Source organism: Mustela nivalis (assembly GCF_964662115.1).
Source record: "Mustela nivalis genome assembly, chromosome: 4".
NCBI classification, from domain to species: domain Eukaryota; kingdom Metazoa; phylum Chordata; class Mammalia; order Carnivora; family Mustelidae; genus Mustela; species Mustela nivalis.
The window spans coordinates 133582575-133596824 of record NC_139023.1 but is presented as its reverse complement, the minus strand read 5'-3'; the positions used below and the strand labels follow the sequence as shown (position 1 = coordinate 133596824).

At 40.2% G+C, this 14250-nt stretch overlaps 1 long non-coding RNA gene across 1 annotated transcript in view; it reads right to left on the bottom strand.

Annotated features, from left to right (window-relative positions):
* The window catches only part of LOC309862870, a 42697-nt gene extending 32148 nt beyond the window's left edge, over positions 1 to 10549 (bottom strand). Inside the window, exon 1 of the long non-coding RNA XR_014310766.1 lies at positions 10360 to 10549. This is a non-coding gene — a long non-coding RNA (uncharacterized lncRNA). The remainder of the gene's footprint in view (positions 1 to 10359) is intronic.
* Positions 10550 to 14250: the final 3701 nt, after the last annotated feature.

Sequence of the window (14250 nt, the reverse complement as noted above, 5' to 3'; positions counted from 1 at the left end):
TTCATATTTACTTGGCAAACATCTACTCTTGATTAAGTCTGACTCAACTCTCATACCCTATCTGCATCTATACAAACAAATGCGACCAGAGAAAAGTACAATGCTCAAACTGATGATTCCTCAAGCATCGAGAAGACTGTTCGCTCTGCCTGGCAACCCTGCTGTATTTCTTTGGCCCGTTCCCTTTCTCACTCCTCCAGTCTCTCAAATAAGACCTCGGCATCCTATTTCTCTGAGAAAAGAGAAGCAATCAGAAAATCTTCATAACTTTCCATCATTATATCCACCAAGTGACCTGTATCTATGCCCTTATGTTCTGCCTTTTCTAATAACTTTGGATAAACTGTCCATGATTTCAGCAAAGCAAACTCCATTTATGCATTAGATTCCATTTCCTCTGATCTACTTGAAAACATTGCTTCATGACTTCCCCGCTTCTTTCCAGTACCATCACATTTTCCTTTTGTACTGGATCTTTTCCAATAGCACATAAATGTGTAATTATTTCCCCCATCTTAAACAAAAAATTTTGCTTCATCTCACATGCTCCTCTTGTTAGTTACTGCTCTTTTTCTTCTCTTCCTTTTACAACGAAATACCTCAAAAGAGTTCAGTCTTCAATATTCTTCTTCCAAGCTTTCAGCCCACTCTGATAAGCCTTTGTAACTACAGAGTAAGGAAAACACCTCCTGTGTGTTTCTCTCACTCTCACATGACCCTCACATTCACAACACTTCACAACACAACACCAGATGTGAGGTGTTTTATTCCCAAGCAATACCTCAACACTGGCTGAGTGTCCTATAATCTAAATCAATTCTGACACTATCTACCTGGAGATATCATTAAATGCCACAGGTGAAGGACTCGGTCCCACAAGACTGCCTTCCCCTTCTTCAGATAGCAATCACAAGTCTCCAGATGTTCACCTGTGTTTCTGACAGTTACAATCAGCTTTCCCATAACCCCTCTCCTTGGGCTCCATTACTTGCTAGAACAGCTCACAGAACTCAAGAAAACACTTCCTTACATTTACCACTTAATTAAGGGTATGATAAAGAATACAGATGAAAAAGCTAAATGAAGAGATACATAGGGCACAGTCTGGAAAGGTCCCAAGTACATGAGCTTTTGTTCTCATGGAGCTGGGGTGTGCCATATGCTCAGCATTTAAATGTTGCATCAACCCAGACACTCTCTGAACCCCAAGATTTGGGAATTTTAATGGAGGCTTCCTCACAAAGGCATCATTGATCACTGACTCTACTTCTATCCCCTTTCTCCTTCTTGAAGGAAATGGGACAGAGGTAGGGATGGCTAAAAGTTCCAAGCTTTAATCATGACCTAGTCTTTCTAGTGAAGAGGCCCCATCTAGGAGCTATTCAAGGGGCCACCCAGAATTACCTCATTAGAACAAGAGACACTCCTATCAGCCAGAAAAATCCAATGGTATTTAGGGGCTCTGTGTCAGGAACCAAGGTTGAAGACCAAATATCAAAACAAAGGATGACCCTCGTGCTCTTAGAATTTAGGAAATTGCAAAGTGTTTAGGAGCTCTACACCAGGAACCCATGTATATTTTTTCTATTATTTCACCACTACAGTCCCCACAAAACTACTCTTACCTCATTCACATGTTACCTCCAAGTTGTAAAAACCCACTGCTCAGTTCTCAGCTGTCTTTCACCTGACTTCAGCAGCATTTGCGACAGTTTTTTACTCCATCTCCACATTAACATTTGATTTCCTTAATATCTGGTAACCTGACTCACTGACTTCTCTTCTTACCTCTCTGGCCCTCAGTCTCAGTCTCCCTTTCCTGTTCTTCCTCTTCTCTCCAATCTATTAATATTGACATGCTCTAGGGTTGAGTCCTGAGACCATTTCTCTTCTCTGACCCTCTCTGCAATGATCTCATCTGGCTTCATGGTTTTACATATCATCTACTGATAATTCTCAGATTTATAACCTTAGGCAGGACATCTCTGATCTCCAGAATCATACACTCAAACACACCTAGTCAATAGCTTCACTTAGATATCTGACAGGCATTTAAAACTTAATATGTCCAAACCCACACTCTTGATCTTCCCTCTCAAACCTTCTCCTCCTAAAGATTTCTACAATTCAGTACATATCAACTTCATCTTTCCAGGAGCCTAGACTGAAATCTTTCTTTCTCTCATACCACACATTTGGTCTCAGCATGTCGTGCTGCTACCAACTGAGTACAAACTGCTAGGCTTCCTCTTTATAAACTACTATCATCCCCAGTACAGATTACTGTAATAGCATTCTTTGGGTCTTTTTGTCCTTATCTTTACAGCTTCATGGTTTTTTTCTTAATGTAGTGGCCAAAATGACCCTGTTAAAACAAAACTTAAGTGGTCCCATTAAACTCTCTAATAGCATCCCATTTCAATACTAGGTAAAACTGGGGCACCTGGGTGGCTCAGTGGGTTAAAGCCTCTGCCTTCGGCTCAGGTCATGATCTCAGGGTCCTGGGATCCAGCCCCACATCGGGCTCTCTGCTCTGCAGGGAGCCTGCTTCCTCCTCTCTGCCTGCTTCTCTGCCTACTTGTAATCTCTGTCTGTCAAATAAACAAATAAAATCTTAAAATAATAATAATAATAATAATAATAATAGGGAAAACCAAAATCCATAGAATGGCCTGCAAGGTCTTAGGCTTTGTGGCCCTTTTAGTGCTCTGATCTCATAACTTCTATGTCCAAAGTCTTGCCTTGTTCACTCCATTCCAACGTATGGGTCCCTTGTTGTTTCTGAATCAAGCCAAGGACCAAAGGACCTTTGTACATGCAATTCCTTCTCCTACTTCTCTCTTTCCCCACATATGCACATGACTCAATCCATTATCTTCTTTAGGATTTTTTTCAAATGCTATTTAAAATTATAACCTCTTTTCCCTGACACTACTCCCTACTCTTTCCTGCACTATTTTTCTCCATTGCACTTACAAACTTCAGTCATTTCTGAATTCACTTCTCAGGAATTTATTCAACTCCTTTATATCTGTCATGTATGTGTATGTGAGTGCAAGGGTGTATGTGAGCGTGCACGTGTGTGAGAAGGGAATAGACCACACTGGATACAGTTCTGTAATCTGAACACAAGCAGAATAGAGTAAGAGATTTACTTCTAGGTCTCTCATGATTCCCTAATCAATGACATAAATTAAAATCCAGAAGTCTAAGATATAGTCTGTAACAATAATTGTTATCACTGTTTTTGCAGATGAGACTGTCTCACGGAAATTTTAAGTGACTTGCCTAAGGTCATTCGGACAGTAAAGAAGGCTGGGCCACAATTTCAACCTAGGACTTTGTGACCCCAAGGCTCACAGACAAAATCACTTTTCTAAGACCATAGGGTCCTAAAACTGTGTTAATTATGTAACATATAACATCCATGGAAAGGCAATATAACCAAGAGTTATTTTGCCTATACCTGCTTTCACACATGGTCTGTCATGCAACCTCTTTGTCCTTTTCCCATAATATGCAATCCTTTGTCATTATAATCTGAAAATTCCAACCATTCTAGATAGAATGGTTGTTTACACCTTCAACACAACAAACTTTTATTTACCTTAACAACCTGCTTTATTCTTTCTACTGTACTAATGATACTCATAATTAATTGAGGCTGAGGTTCATCTTTCACAACCAGCCAAGGTTGAACAGCGGACACAGTCTTGCACTTTGTGACAGGGATCTGTGATTCATACCATCATAAATTTCTCCAGACTTTATTTGAGAAATAGCTAAAGATATCTAAAGATGTGTCCCAAAAATATTCCAACCCCCTCACCTCCCTTCACCCACCCCCAGATTGATGACATTGGGTTTTGCTTCTCAGCAGGAAGGCAACAATACACAATGTTGCTGACACCTCATATGAGATGCACTGCGAATCCCCATGGGGAAGGTCAGGGCCAGTTCTGTCTCTTCTGATCAGGTCCTTTCCTTCCCTTCTTTGCACTTGGCACCTATTCCCGGACAGCTGGCTAACACCGAGCTGCTCCTGAGCACAACTGCCTAAACAAACACCTTCTATTTCATGGAAAAAGAAAACTTTTGCAATAATAGGGATTCCTGTGGTCTGGAATAGATAACAGTCATTTTGTAGGTACTTCATTCCCCATCTCAGCATGTATATAAATGTTGAGCTTTGTTCAATTGACCCAAGAAGCCTGAAAGTTTGCTATTGCCTCCCTTTCTTTAATTTTAGTGTTAAAATTTTCCAGGATTATTTTAAATGTAAATATTTCTGAAAGAAATACAATTCTGTTAGTATCCACTACTGACTAGCTTATCAGATGTTTTCATATGCCAGAAGGCATAACGATGGCATTAGGACACCTTAAGAGAGAGAGGTTTATACCTAAAAAAGAGTGGAAGTGCTAACCCAGAAAAGGGAAATCAGGAAGGCAAAAAATAAATTTAATCTTCCTTCAAAGCTCCTACCACTGTTAATTGGAGGAAGGAAGGAAAGTAGGGAGGGAGGAAGGGGAAGGAAGGGAGAAGAAGGAAGGAAGGAAGAGAAAGAGCCAATACAATTTAAACTTAACCCAACCTAGTAGTTTTAGTAGACTCCTCGCTAGTGCTTATTATCTTTTAGGAAAACACACGGGCACACATGTACACACACACACAGGCTCCCAAGTAGCTAGCATCTAAGTGTGTCAACAGGAAGGGTGTAGCTCATGTAACCTCCTGGTAGCGTAGAGAGGATTGAGCATTAGTATCCTCTTGCTTCGGTGTCCTCTACAGCTAGGCTCTCAAATACCATGCTGGCTTCCAGTCATGGAGATCACATGATCCACTTTTTGTCCATGAAATGCTTCTGAAAAGCTCCTGCATGAAGACCCATCCTGGCTCCCACTGATTCAATAGGCAGCTCTAAAGGTTAAGCCTTGCATTCAGACCAGGCCAAGGCAGTCTGCTCTGCAGCCTTCACTTACGGCTACTTCTCCTAGAAAGAGTAATGGCCCAGAAATGTCCCCATCCACACCCTCTCAGCTATTTCTAAGATGCACTATGTCACCCAAAAACCAATTATAGTTGGCTATCCCACAAAAAGCAGCCTCTTTGCCAGAGTCCTTAGGTAAGATGACCAAAGCAGCTCCATCCCCTTGGAATACCTCATAACACACTACACATGGGGAGAAAAATCAGGACACACAGACCTAAAAACCATACATTCTTCCCTCTTTTCCTCCCCCATTTTCAGCATGCCCAGGCCCACAAGAGATAGACTTTGCCCTGAATTATATTCTCCTCTTACTGAATCCAACCTCTTGGCCTCTAGGGGTGTTTTCTCTACATAGTTGGAGAACTCGATGAGATTACTCTTTAAGGATTAGATGTTGATAGTCTAAAAGGAAAAATAAAGAAGTTAAAAAAAATTCAGAAAATGACCTGACTGGAAAGGATATTATCTCACAACATAATGTTATTTTGCAGGTCAAAATCTTAATGGTTTCACATCTATGCTATTTACATTTTTCCCATCATAAATCCCCTTAGGTGAATAGATACTGAAGACAATTAGGGAAAAATCAATATTCAGCATAGAAAAAAGTCGATCAAGTTAATGATTTTCAAAGTTATTTCAAATGCAAACAGAATTTCAGAGAAGGCAAAAATATTACTCAATAAATACACCTTAATAAATATATTCTGTTGACTAAGTTAAAGTTTTGAGAAACATAAGAAAATTATCTAATATTTTCATGGAAATGCAATGAACCCAAAGATGTTTTTCTTGAGTCTTCTAAGGGTTAAGTTTCAGTAAAACTTAAAATTACATTTATATCCCAATTTCAAGGTGTCAGTTGTCAGTTTCCATTCCCACCTAAACCCTTACCAGGACTAAGCTACTCTACAGAACTTTCTGGATCTTTGCCTAAAGAAAGACCTGGGGGTTAATCTGCATGCTTTGTACTTCTTCTATGTGCAAAGGGCATAGCAATGCCTTGAATTCTAGAAATTTATTCAGATTCCCTGACATCAAGGGAATTACCTCAAGCAGCTGTCTGGAGGTTACACAAGCCCAATCCCTCCCTATGGAACATTAGAAAAGACTTCAACCATCTTAACCTCTATTCATCCAACCCTTATCTGCAGTTTACTTTGCTCTCACTGAAATTGTCTAAGGATTCACAAGCAGTTGGCTGTAAAGAGAAAAGATCCTATATAAATACACACGTTGTTTTTTCTATTTCCTTCTTGCAAGTACATTGGAAAGGACAGGATTTCACATAGGAAACACTGAATGATAATATTTGGGGAAAACCTGCTGACTTTGTAAGACACAGTTGGCCAAAATTCAGGTCAGAAATACCCAGGGAAGTAAAAGGCTCCTAGAATTACGGGGATGAGGTTTCTGCAGGCAGTGAAGCCCTCTGTAAAGGACAAGGGATATTTATGCTTACAAAGGAAAAAATGGAAACATTAGCAAGACTGCAAGCAGCCTATGAGTGTGGTGCACAGGTGTGCCAAAAAGTAACTACAGTGTGACTTTGCAATGACTAAAGGGAATAAGGGCCCTCAGACTTAATAATAAGAGAAGAAGAAGGGACAAGACAAGGGGTAGGGAAAGAAGGAGATGAAGGCAAGAAAAGATAACAACTATCAAGGGAGAAATTCAGCAAAATAAGATCCACACTCTCTGGTTCAAAGGATAATTTTCAGAGATGCCTTTTAAAAGAATTCTAAAAGAAAATCCTTTACCGAAGGACTTTGGAGAGTGTCCTTTAGTCATTAACATTATTGATAATTACAAACTGCTGAGCCCATGGAGTAAAATCATTGCTTCTCTTGTTTCCTAAGGGTGTAAGTACTATAGAGGATGTTCATTTATTTCCTTCTCAAGGAATATGAAGAGAAATGTGGTTTTGTCCTATTAAACTCACTGGAGAACAAGTCCCAGTTGGCCGATATTGGAATATATGGAAGGACATGTTACATATATAGATGATTAGCTTTTTAAAGCCAATAAGTATCTTAAATCTGATAGGTTATGAAACAAAGACTAAAGGCCAACCTAAGGTCATACCTAGTCAGGTAGACAGATGAAATTTTAATACCCAATTTTTGTGAGTGGTGGTAGGGGCTATTTCCAAGAGTATTATGGAGAGTAAATGGAAAAAAAAAAAAAAAAAAGTCCCACTATCTTCTCGGTCCCATCTGCACATGGTGCCAGACTCTGGGCTAAGGATTAGGGGCATTAAGGTGACTCCTCATGAAGTTCATGACCCAAAGGAGAAGACAAGCATGAGACAAGCACAAAATAACCACAAGCTCTGAAGACAGATACATGATGATACAATAGCACCCAGGTGGGGCATCTATTCCAAGAGTACTATAGGGTGATGATAAAGAACTGAGTGCCTCAAAATCAAATAGATATGTTATGAATAGAAATGCCATCTTATTATAAAGATCAAATCCTAGCCTACAACCAAACAGAAATAGTGTTTTCCTCTTCAGCCCCTTAGAGAGGTTGAACAGAAGAAAGAGGTATGGCCTTTGGGTTTAGAATGTCCCTGTCTGGACCCAGTGGATCTGTGATCCAGCGTTTAAAACTGGAACAGAGCCCAGGCTTACAGCTGACAGGTGTGTGTCCAGAAGGGCGAAAGGAAAGCCTGTTTTGTGTGATATTTTACACGCTTCATTCCTAAATCTCTTTCCTTAATGCAAATTTCAGATGTAAAATCATCACTTCCACTAACTCCTTGCCAGGAGAATTAATTATGCTGGTAAGTGCTGGTCACACAGCAGGATGTGATCTCAGAAGCTTCTGAAAATCAAAGACATTCTCTAAAGCCCTCCCTGAATTAGAGAGCTTCATTTTCAGTAATTTTATTACTGAGCTTTTGGGTCTTGCTAAGGGACCTGGTCTTGGGCCTACTCTGTTTAGTCTCAGTGGGCACTGGAAATAGGCCTAAAAAGAGAAGGTATGTTCCTTTATTCTTCTGAAGGTATACAAAAGTATTGGATACATGATATGGTTGAGCTAGAAGAACCAGAACAGAAATTGCCACTAGGCTTGGAGGTCCTGAACTTCCTTTAGTTTAATATCTAGGACAAGGAAGTCTTTTCTCCCTGGGGCTGCTTAGTTCTGAGACAAATATATAGCACATCATCAAGGCTACTTGAGAGGGGCTAGAGTGGGAGCTAGATCAGGAAGGAAGTAATGATGCAGTGATGTGATATAGAAAGTAATAGAGTTAACACCTTCTGTATAAGGAGTTGGAGGCGGGGGTGTTTTTTACATTGTCCTATCAGACATACACTGTGAAACAGCTTCTGAGGATTTCATCTGTGGTTACTCTTACTAATAGTTCTACACTCAATAGGAAAAGGCAGAACCCAGAACCTAAAATAGAAATGTTCATCTTTTGGATTTACAAAGCAAGCTCTAAAAGCCCAGTTTAGGGGCGCCTGGGTGGCTCAGTGGGTTCAAGCCTCTGCCTTTGGCTCAGATCATGATCCCTGGGTCCTGGGATCGAGCCCCACATTGGGCTCTCTGCCCAGGTTGCTCCTCCTCTCTCTCTCTCTCTCTCTCTCTGCCTGCCTCTCTGCCTACTTGTGATCTCTATCTGTCAAATAAATAAATTTTTTTTAAAAAAAAACCCAATTTAGAAACAAGTGTTTCACTTGGGAAAGCTAAGCTTTGCTCCAAAAAGAATTTGTGTAACCCAAGGAACCAAGATGAAAGACTAGAACATGGAGATTTAAAAAGTTAACCAGAGGTGCACCTGGGTGGCTCAGTGGGTTAAATCCTCTGCGTTTGGCTCAGGTCATGATCCCAGAGTTCTGGGATTGAGCCCTGCATCAGGCTCTCTGCTCAGCAGGGAGCCTGCTTCCCCTCTCTCTCTGCCTGCCTCTCTGCCTACTTGTGATCTCTGTCAAATAAATAAAATCTTTAAAAAAAAAAAAAAGTTAACCAGAGCACATGGAAGAATGCTGGATAATACAAAATAGCATTTTACTACATCACTGGGAGGGGAAAACACCCTTCTTGGATTAGGGAAAGATGCTAAAGAGGAGCTCAAGAGAATTGAGACATTAGTACAGGGCCTGTTCCCTTACTTCAGATTGGGTTCAAAGTTTCCAGAAGATGCTAGAAATGCCAAGATAGGTTTATGATTCTCATGCCAGAAAATATGAGAGGAGACTGCTCTCCCTCCATCTGCACCAAAGCAGAGCTCAGAAAGGAGAGGATAAAGGAACTGGGGAAAAATCTTGATTATTCTCGCTTCGGACAAGCTACCTACCAAGCACATCATCATCATCATATTAATGTTCTTTTTCTCTTTCTGCCTTGCTTTTAAACATTGGTCATTGGAGGGCCCACTTGCTCTGTCTTCAAGATTCTAAGTGAGGGAACTCCACCTAGAGCCACACTCTTCAGTCTCTCCTTACCTCCTCCCTATTCCCCAGGAGAAGCATGGACTATTTTATTGCTGAGCTTGGGAGACGGACAAAGCTCTGTGAACTCTGGATTTTTTTTTTTTTAAGATTTCATTTATTTGAGAGAGAGAAAAAAAAGAACACAAGTGGGGCAGGGGTGAGGGTGGGCAGGAAGGAGAGAGGGAGAGGCAGACTCCCCACTTAGCAGGGAGCCCAAGGCAGGGCTCCATTCCAGGACCCTGGGATCATGACCTGAGCTGAAGGTAGACGCTTAAGGAAGTGAGGCACCCAGGCACACTGACCTCTGGATTTTTATCCAGAAAGTCTGCCTCTGAACCACAATGACCATGGTGGTGGACTTCTTGGGAATGTGAGGTGAGGGGGATATATGTATATTTAAGTATTCTTCGGAACTTGGGAGCCAAAAGCAGGCTGATCATGATCATGATGACAGAATTTTTCTGACATTCGGTCATTATAAAAAATAAAAAATTAATAAAAAAAAACTGGATAGTGTTCTTTTTTAAGGGGTTTTTGAATTCAGGAACAACCCCTTTTTTTGTAAACATGCATGTGGTTGAGCACTACTGCTATGAAGGAGGCCTGTTGCATTTAGATTGTGTTGACTAGTGAACAAACACTTAATGGTATTACGTATTTAATGACAAATAAAATGCCTTCCGATAAAAGCCAAGTGCTCTGTTGTTTTCACCTGGGAGCACAGAGTGGTAGAGAGCACATAAAATGGATAAGTAAGCAGTTTTTCCCCTTATTTCATTACCAGAGCCATCGACACTTTTTCAGGCATATTCTTGAAAACCTAGATGGCACACTGTTGCTAATGTTCATAGTCACAATCATCTCCTGCCTGTGAATTAAAATCTGGCAGGTAAGAGAAATGATGGAAATTTCAAAACTTACAGATGTTGGTATTGAAGATCTTCAGAGGTGCAGGATGCTATAAATTACGAATGCCTATAGGACCATTTTTGCCTGTTCTGGGAGACCAGAGCCTGCTGTGGTATTCTTAACTTGTCTGTCAAGAAACAATTAAGGAGATATACACCATCTTGAAATCTCCAAATGAGACTAGCAGAAGAAACTGCAGACAGATGGCCCAGGTGCAGCGTCCTAAGAGCAGCACATGCTGCATCACAATGAAGGAAACTATTACCTCACTGAGTATAATTTAGAACTGTGTTTTCAATAAGTCAAGAGATTTCAACATGTGTGCCTTAGCCCATAGTTCACTGTGAAGATGTCTAGATCTCACATTGAAGCCCTATAATTTAAGCAGCAGGGTTCTTCAGAACACGTATTTCACAAAAGTAATAGGGGCATCTGACTGATTTCCCAATTTCTCACAGCAGAAAGATCCAAGAATTCTCATTCATGAAATGGTGTTTTTACTGGCATCCCCAGCTGACAACGACAGCAAAGATGAAACTCAGGGAGCCTCCAAACCTAGTTCAAAGGTTCATGATCTATTGCATTCTTCTAATAGCACTGCAGGGTACCATGGGGGATGTATACATCATTCGCCCCATGACAGAAGAACTAGGGTTACAAATGCTATTTAATTCTTTACAGCAAAGGCAGGAGCCAAATCCCAACCTCTTGATATCTAAGTATCAACTCACGTTCCCACACTGGCTGCACAAAGCACAGTGGAAAACAGGGCTATACAGTTCATTTGATCTTTCTACGCAACCAAATTAGATTTTTTTTTTCTTTTTTACTTGAATGTCCATTTAATACCATCCAGGTTAAACTGAGTGTTAAAGGCTATGTCTACACAGAAGAAACCACTGCACTTAGACTTAAATGATAATGATAATAACCTAAAATATAAGAAATTGATTGACTCAAGATCTTAAGCTGTTTACCTTAATGCTCCCATTAATTTGTTCTCCATGGTGACATCTCAGGATAAACCACTGTTTTGTTTTGTTTTGTTTTGTTTTGCTTTGTTTCCTTACATTTTGAAGCTCATCCTGTTAACAGCATGTAAGTCGCAACATGGAGCTGAAGCTTTGCAGTTATACCCCCGAGGGCACTTGATGCTGACCTCAGCACCTCCTCCTGCCTTGGCTGATGCCAGCCCGCCCTTCTATTCATTATTCTCCTCCACCGCCTTCTCTGAACATTACTTATCAAGAGACCAATTTCTCAAAATGTTGAAAATAGAACTGCCCTATGACCCAGCAAGAGACCAATTTCTGAACCATGCTGCCTGGATTTAAATATCAGATCACTTACTTGTATTTCCATTTCCTGACCTATGTCTCACATGTGTAGTCAGGATTTAAGTCAATGCTTATAAAGACTTGGAACCATGCCTGGCACATGGTAACTACTCAGTGTGTGTCAGCAGTTTTCATATAGTCATCATCTTCATAATCATCATCATCATCACCATCATCATTATCATCATCATCATGCCAGGCTCTCCTCTCAAAAGTAGGCATTTATCCTGACCTCGAGTTTTCATGTGAAGGAACATCACCTAGAGCAACACTTCCAGTTCTTTCCAGCAACACCTCCAGTTCTTTCCAGCCCTTCTTCACCCTTCCCCATAAAAAGGGAGAGAACGAGAGAGAGAGGCTTATTTGACAGTGAGCTTTGGAGATAGGGACCCTCCTTTTATCTAATCCACCTGCATGCAGATAGCCTATGTTTGGATTTGCTCTCCTTTCCAAAGCCAGAGGAAAGTAAGTATGTCTAACTACTGGGTGAAATTCCCACAAAGGCTTTTGGCCTTGGAAGTGGAGCCATGCTCTCTAATCAACTTTATCAGCAGTCAATGTAATATTTCCATCTCTAAGCATCTGACCCCTCTGTCCCACTCCTTGTTAGTTTCAGACTCTGCAGGGAAAGATCACTCTGCAACGATCTACCCTGATCAGCTATAGCTTCAGCACTAGCATGTACCCAAGTTCTGTCCTTTCTCCCGCATGCTCAATCCACTACATCAAATTCCATGTCTCTTCTAAGGACACAACTACACAGGTACTTCTGGGATAGATCTTCCCAGCACTTCAAACATTGTCCAGAACCAAATTCACATCTTTGTCCTGGCTATGATCCCCTATTCCCAACCTTAATGTCTCTGGCATTCACCTTGTCTCTCAAGCCAAAATTCCTGGTGTTTTCACTCTCTTTTGATCACCTCATGTGCAATTACACCCCCATTATGTAACCCATATTCTTCCTCTCCTCTTCATTTACTCTCCCATGTCCTTAATTTGGACTTTCCTCATTTCACATACATGATAATCGTCTGTTTTGCACTACCACCAATCTCTCTCCTTCCTTTCCATTTATCAACTCCTATGAAAATGAGCTTCCTCAAACAACAGCAAAAACGAAAACCACCAATGTAACATCTTTCCTAAGTTAAATCTGAGCTCCTTGTGGTAACAGCTTCCATTATTTGAACACTGTCTCGCTCTCTGGCCCAGCTCCTCATGACTAATCTCCTCTAGGGGTATACCCTATATATCTCATATACCCTATGTCTTGGCTATACCTTACCTTTTCAAGAATACTGATATTTATTCACATACCTTATTTGGAGGTTTAAGTAGAAAAATAATATATGTGATCAAGATAAAATTTTATTATTACAAAAGATTTAATTCTACTTAACAAGAATAAAAATCTTTGAGTACCTCAAATATGCTTTCAAATCATGGTATCTTATCAAATCACTTTCCCTTATGTCACATCAATTTTAACGTCTCTTTTGTAAGTGAAAAAAAATCTAACAAATTACTATGAGGTCCCATGTCACACTGTCCTCAATATGGAGCTCACCAGGCTCGAAACTTAATCTCCCAGGCTTCTAGGCATTCCATGGTTTCCCCCTTTCTCTGATATCCTATTCACTTTTGTTGTCCTCCTAACATTCTGACCTCAAGTTATAGATATCAGTCCCTTCAAAGAGTCTTTCCTAATCTCTACCATCCCTCCCATAATCCTCACAGCACCCATTATAAGCTCTATTTGGTCTCTAAATTCATGCTCTTGAAATGGCTTCTTTATTTTGCTTGTCTTCCCCCTCCAAAGTCATTTAAGTCAGTATCTCATTGACCAGTGAGTCACCAGCACTTATCATTACACTTGTATGTAGTAGGTGTTCAGTAACAGCTTATTTTTAAAATTAATGAATAAAGTAATTACATTATCCCACACACTGTGGTAAATATAGGAGATAGAAGAATGAGGTAGAGGGACACAAAACAAAGCAAAAGATACTATACTGACTTTAAGAAGCTTACAATATACTTTGGAGAACAAAATTAAGTGTTATAGACCAGTTCTTTCAATGGTTTTTCTTTATTCTTCAGAAAATAAATATCAGTAATACTTCTTCAATGCAGTTGGATGCAACAACAACCAAAACAAAACAAAAGAAAAAAACCTGAAGAGTTACATCTATTCATAACAGGGAATTCAAAGGAAAGTCAATCACTGAGTTTTTGACCATTTATTTCAAAATTGTTTTATTGCCTCTACTGACTCCTAATTGGGAAAAACTGACCATTCCCTTCAGCAGCCATAGCTACCATTGTCTTTATTTTATGTGAGCCTTACATGTCTGCCAAAGCTAATTTTATGTGCAATGGGCTTACATTTCATTAACTTGGACAATAGCTGTTGATCTTTTTCCCCATGCTCTTAAAATTTCACTGTTGCAAATACCTATAAATAATGTTGCCCTGTCTTGCTTGGAACACGGACTCCGAAACACATCATTTTGAAGCTAATCATAGATCATGCTGCTGTCACTGATTCCAGGCTTCAACTCTT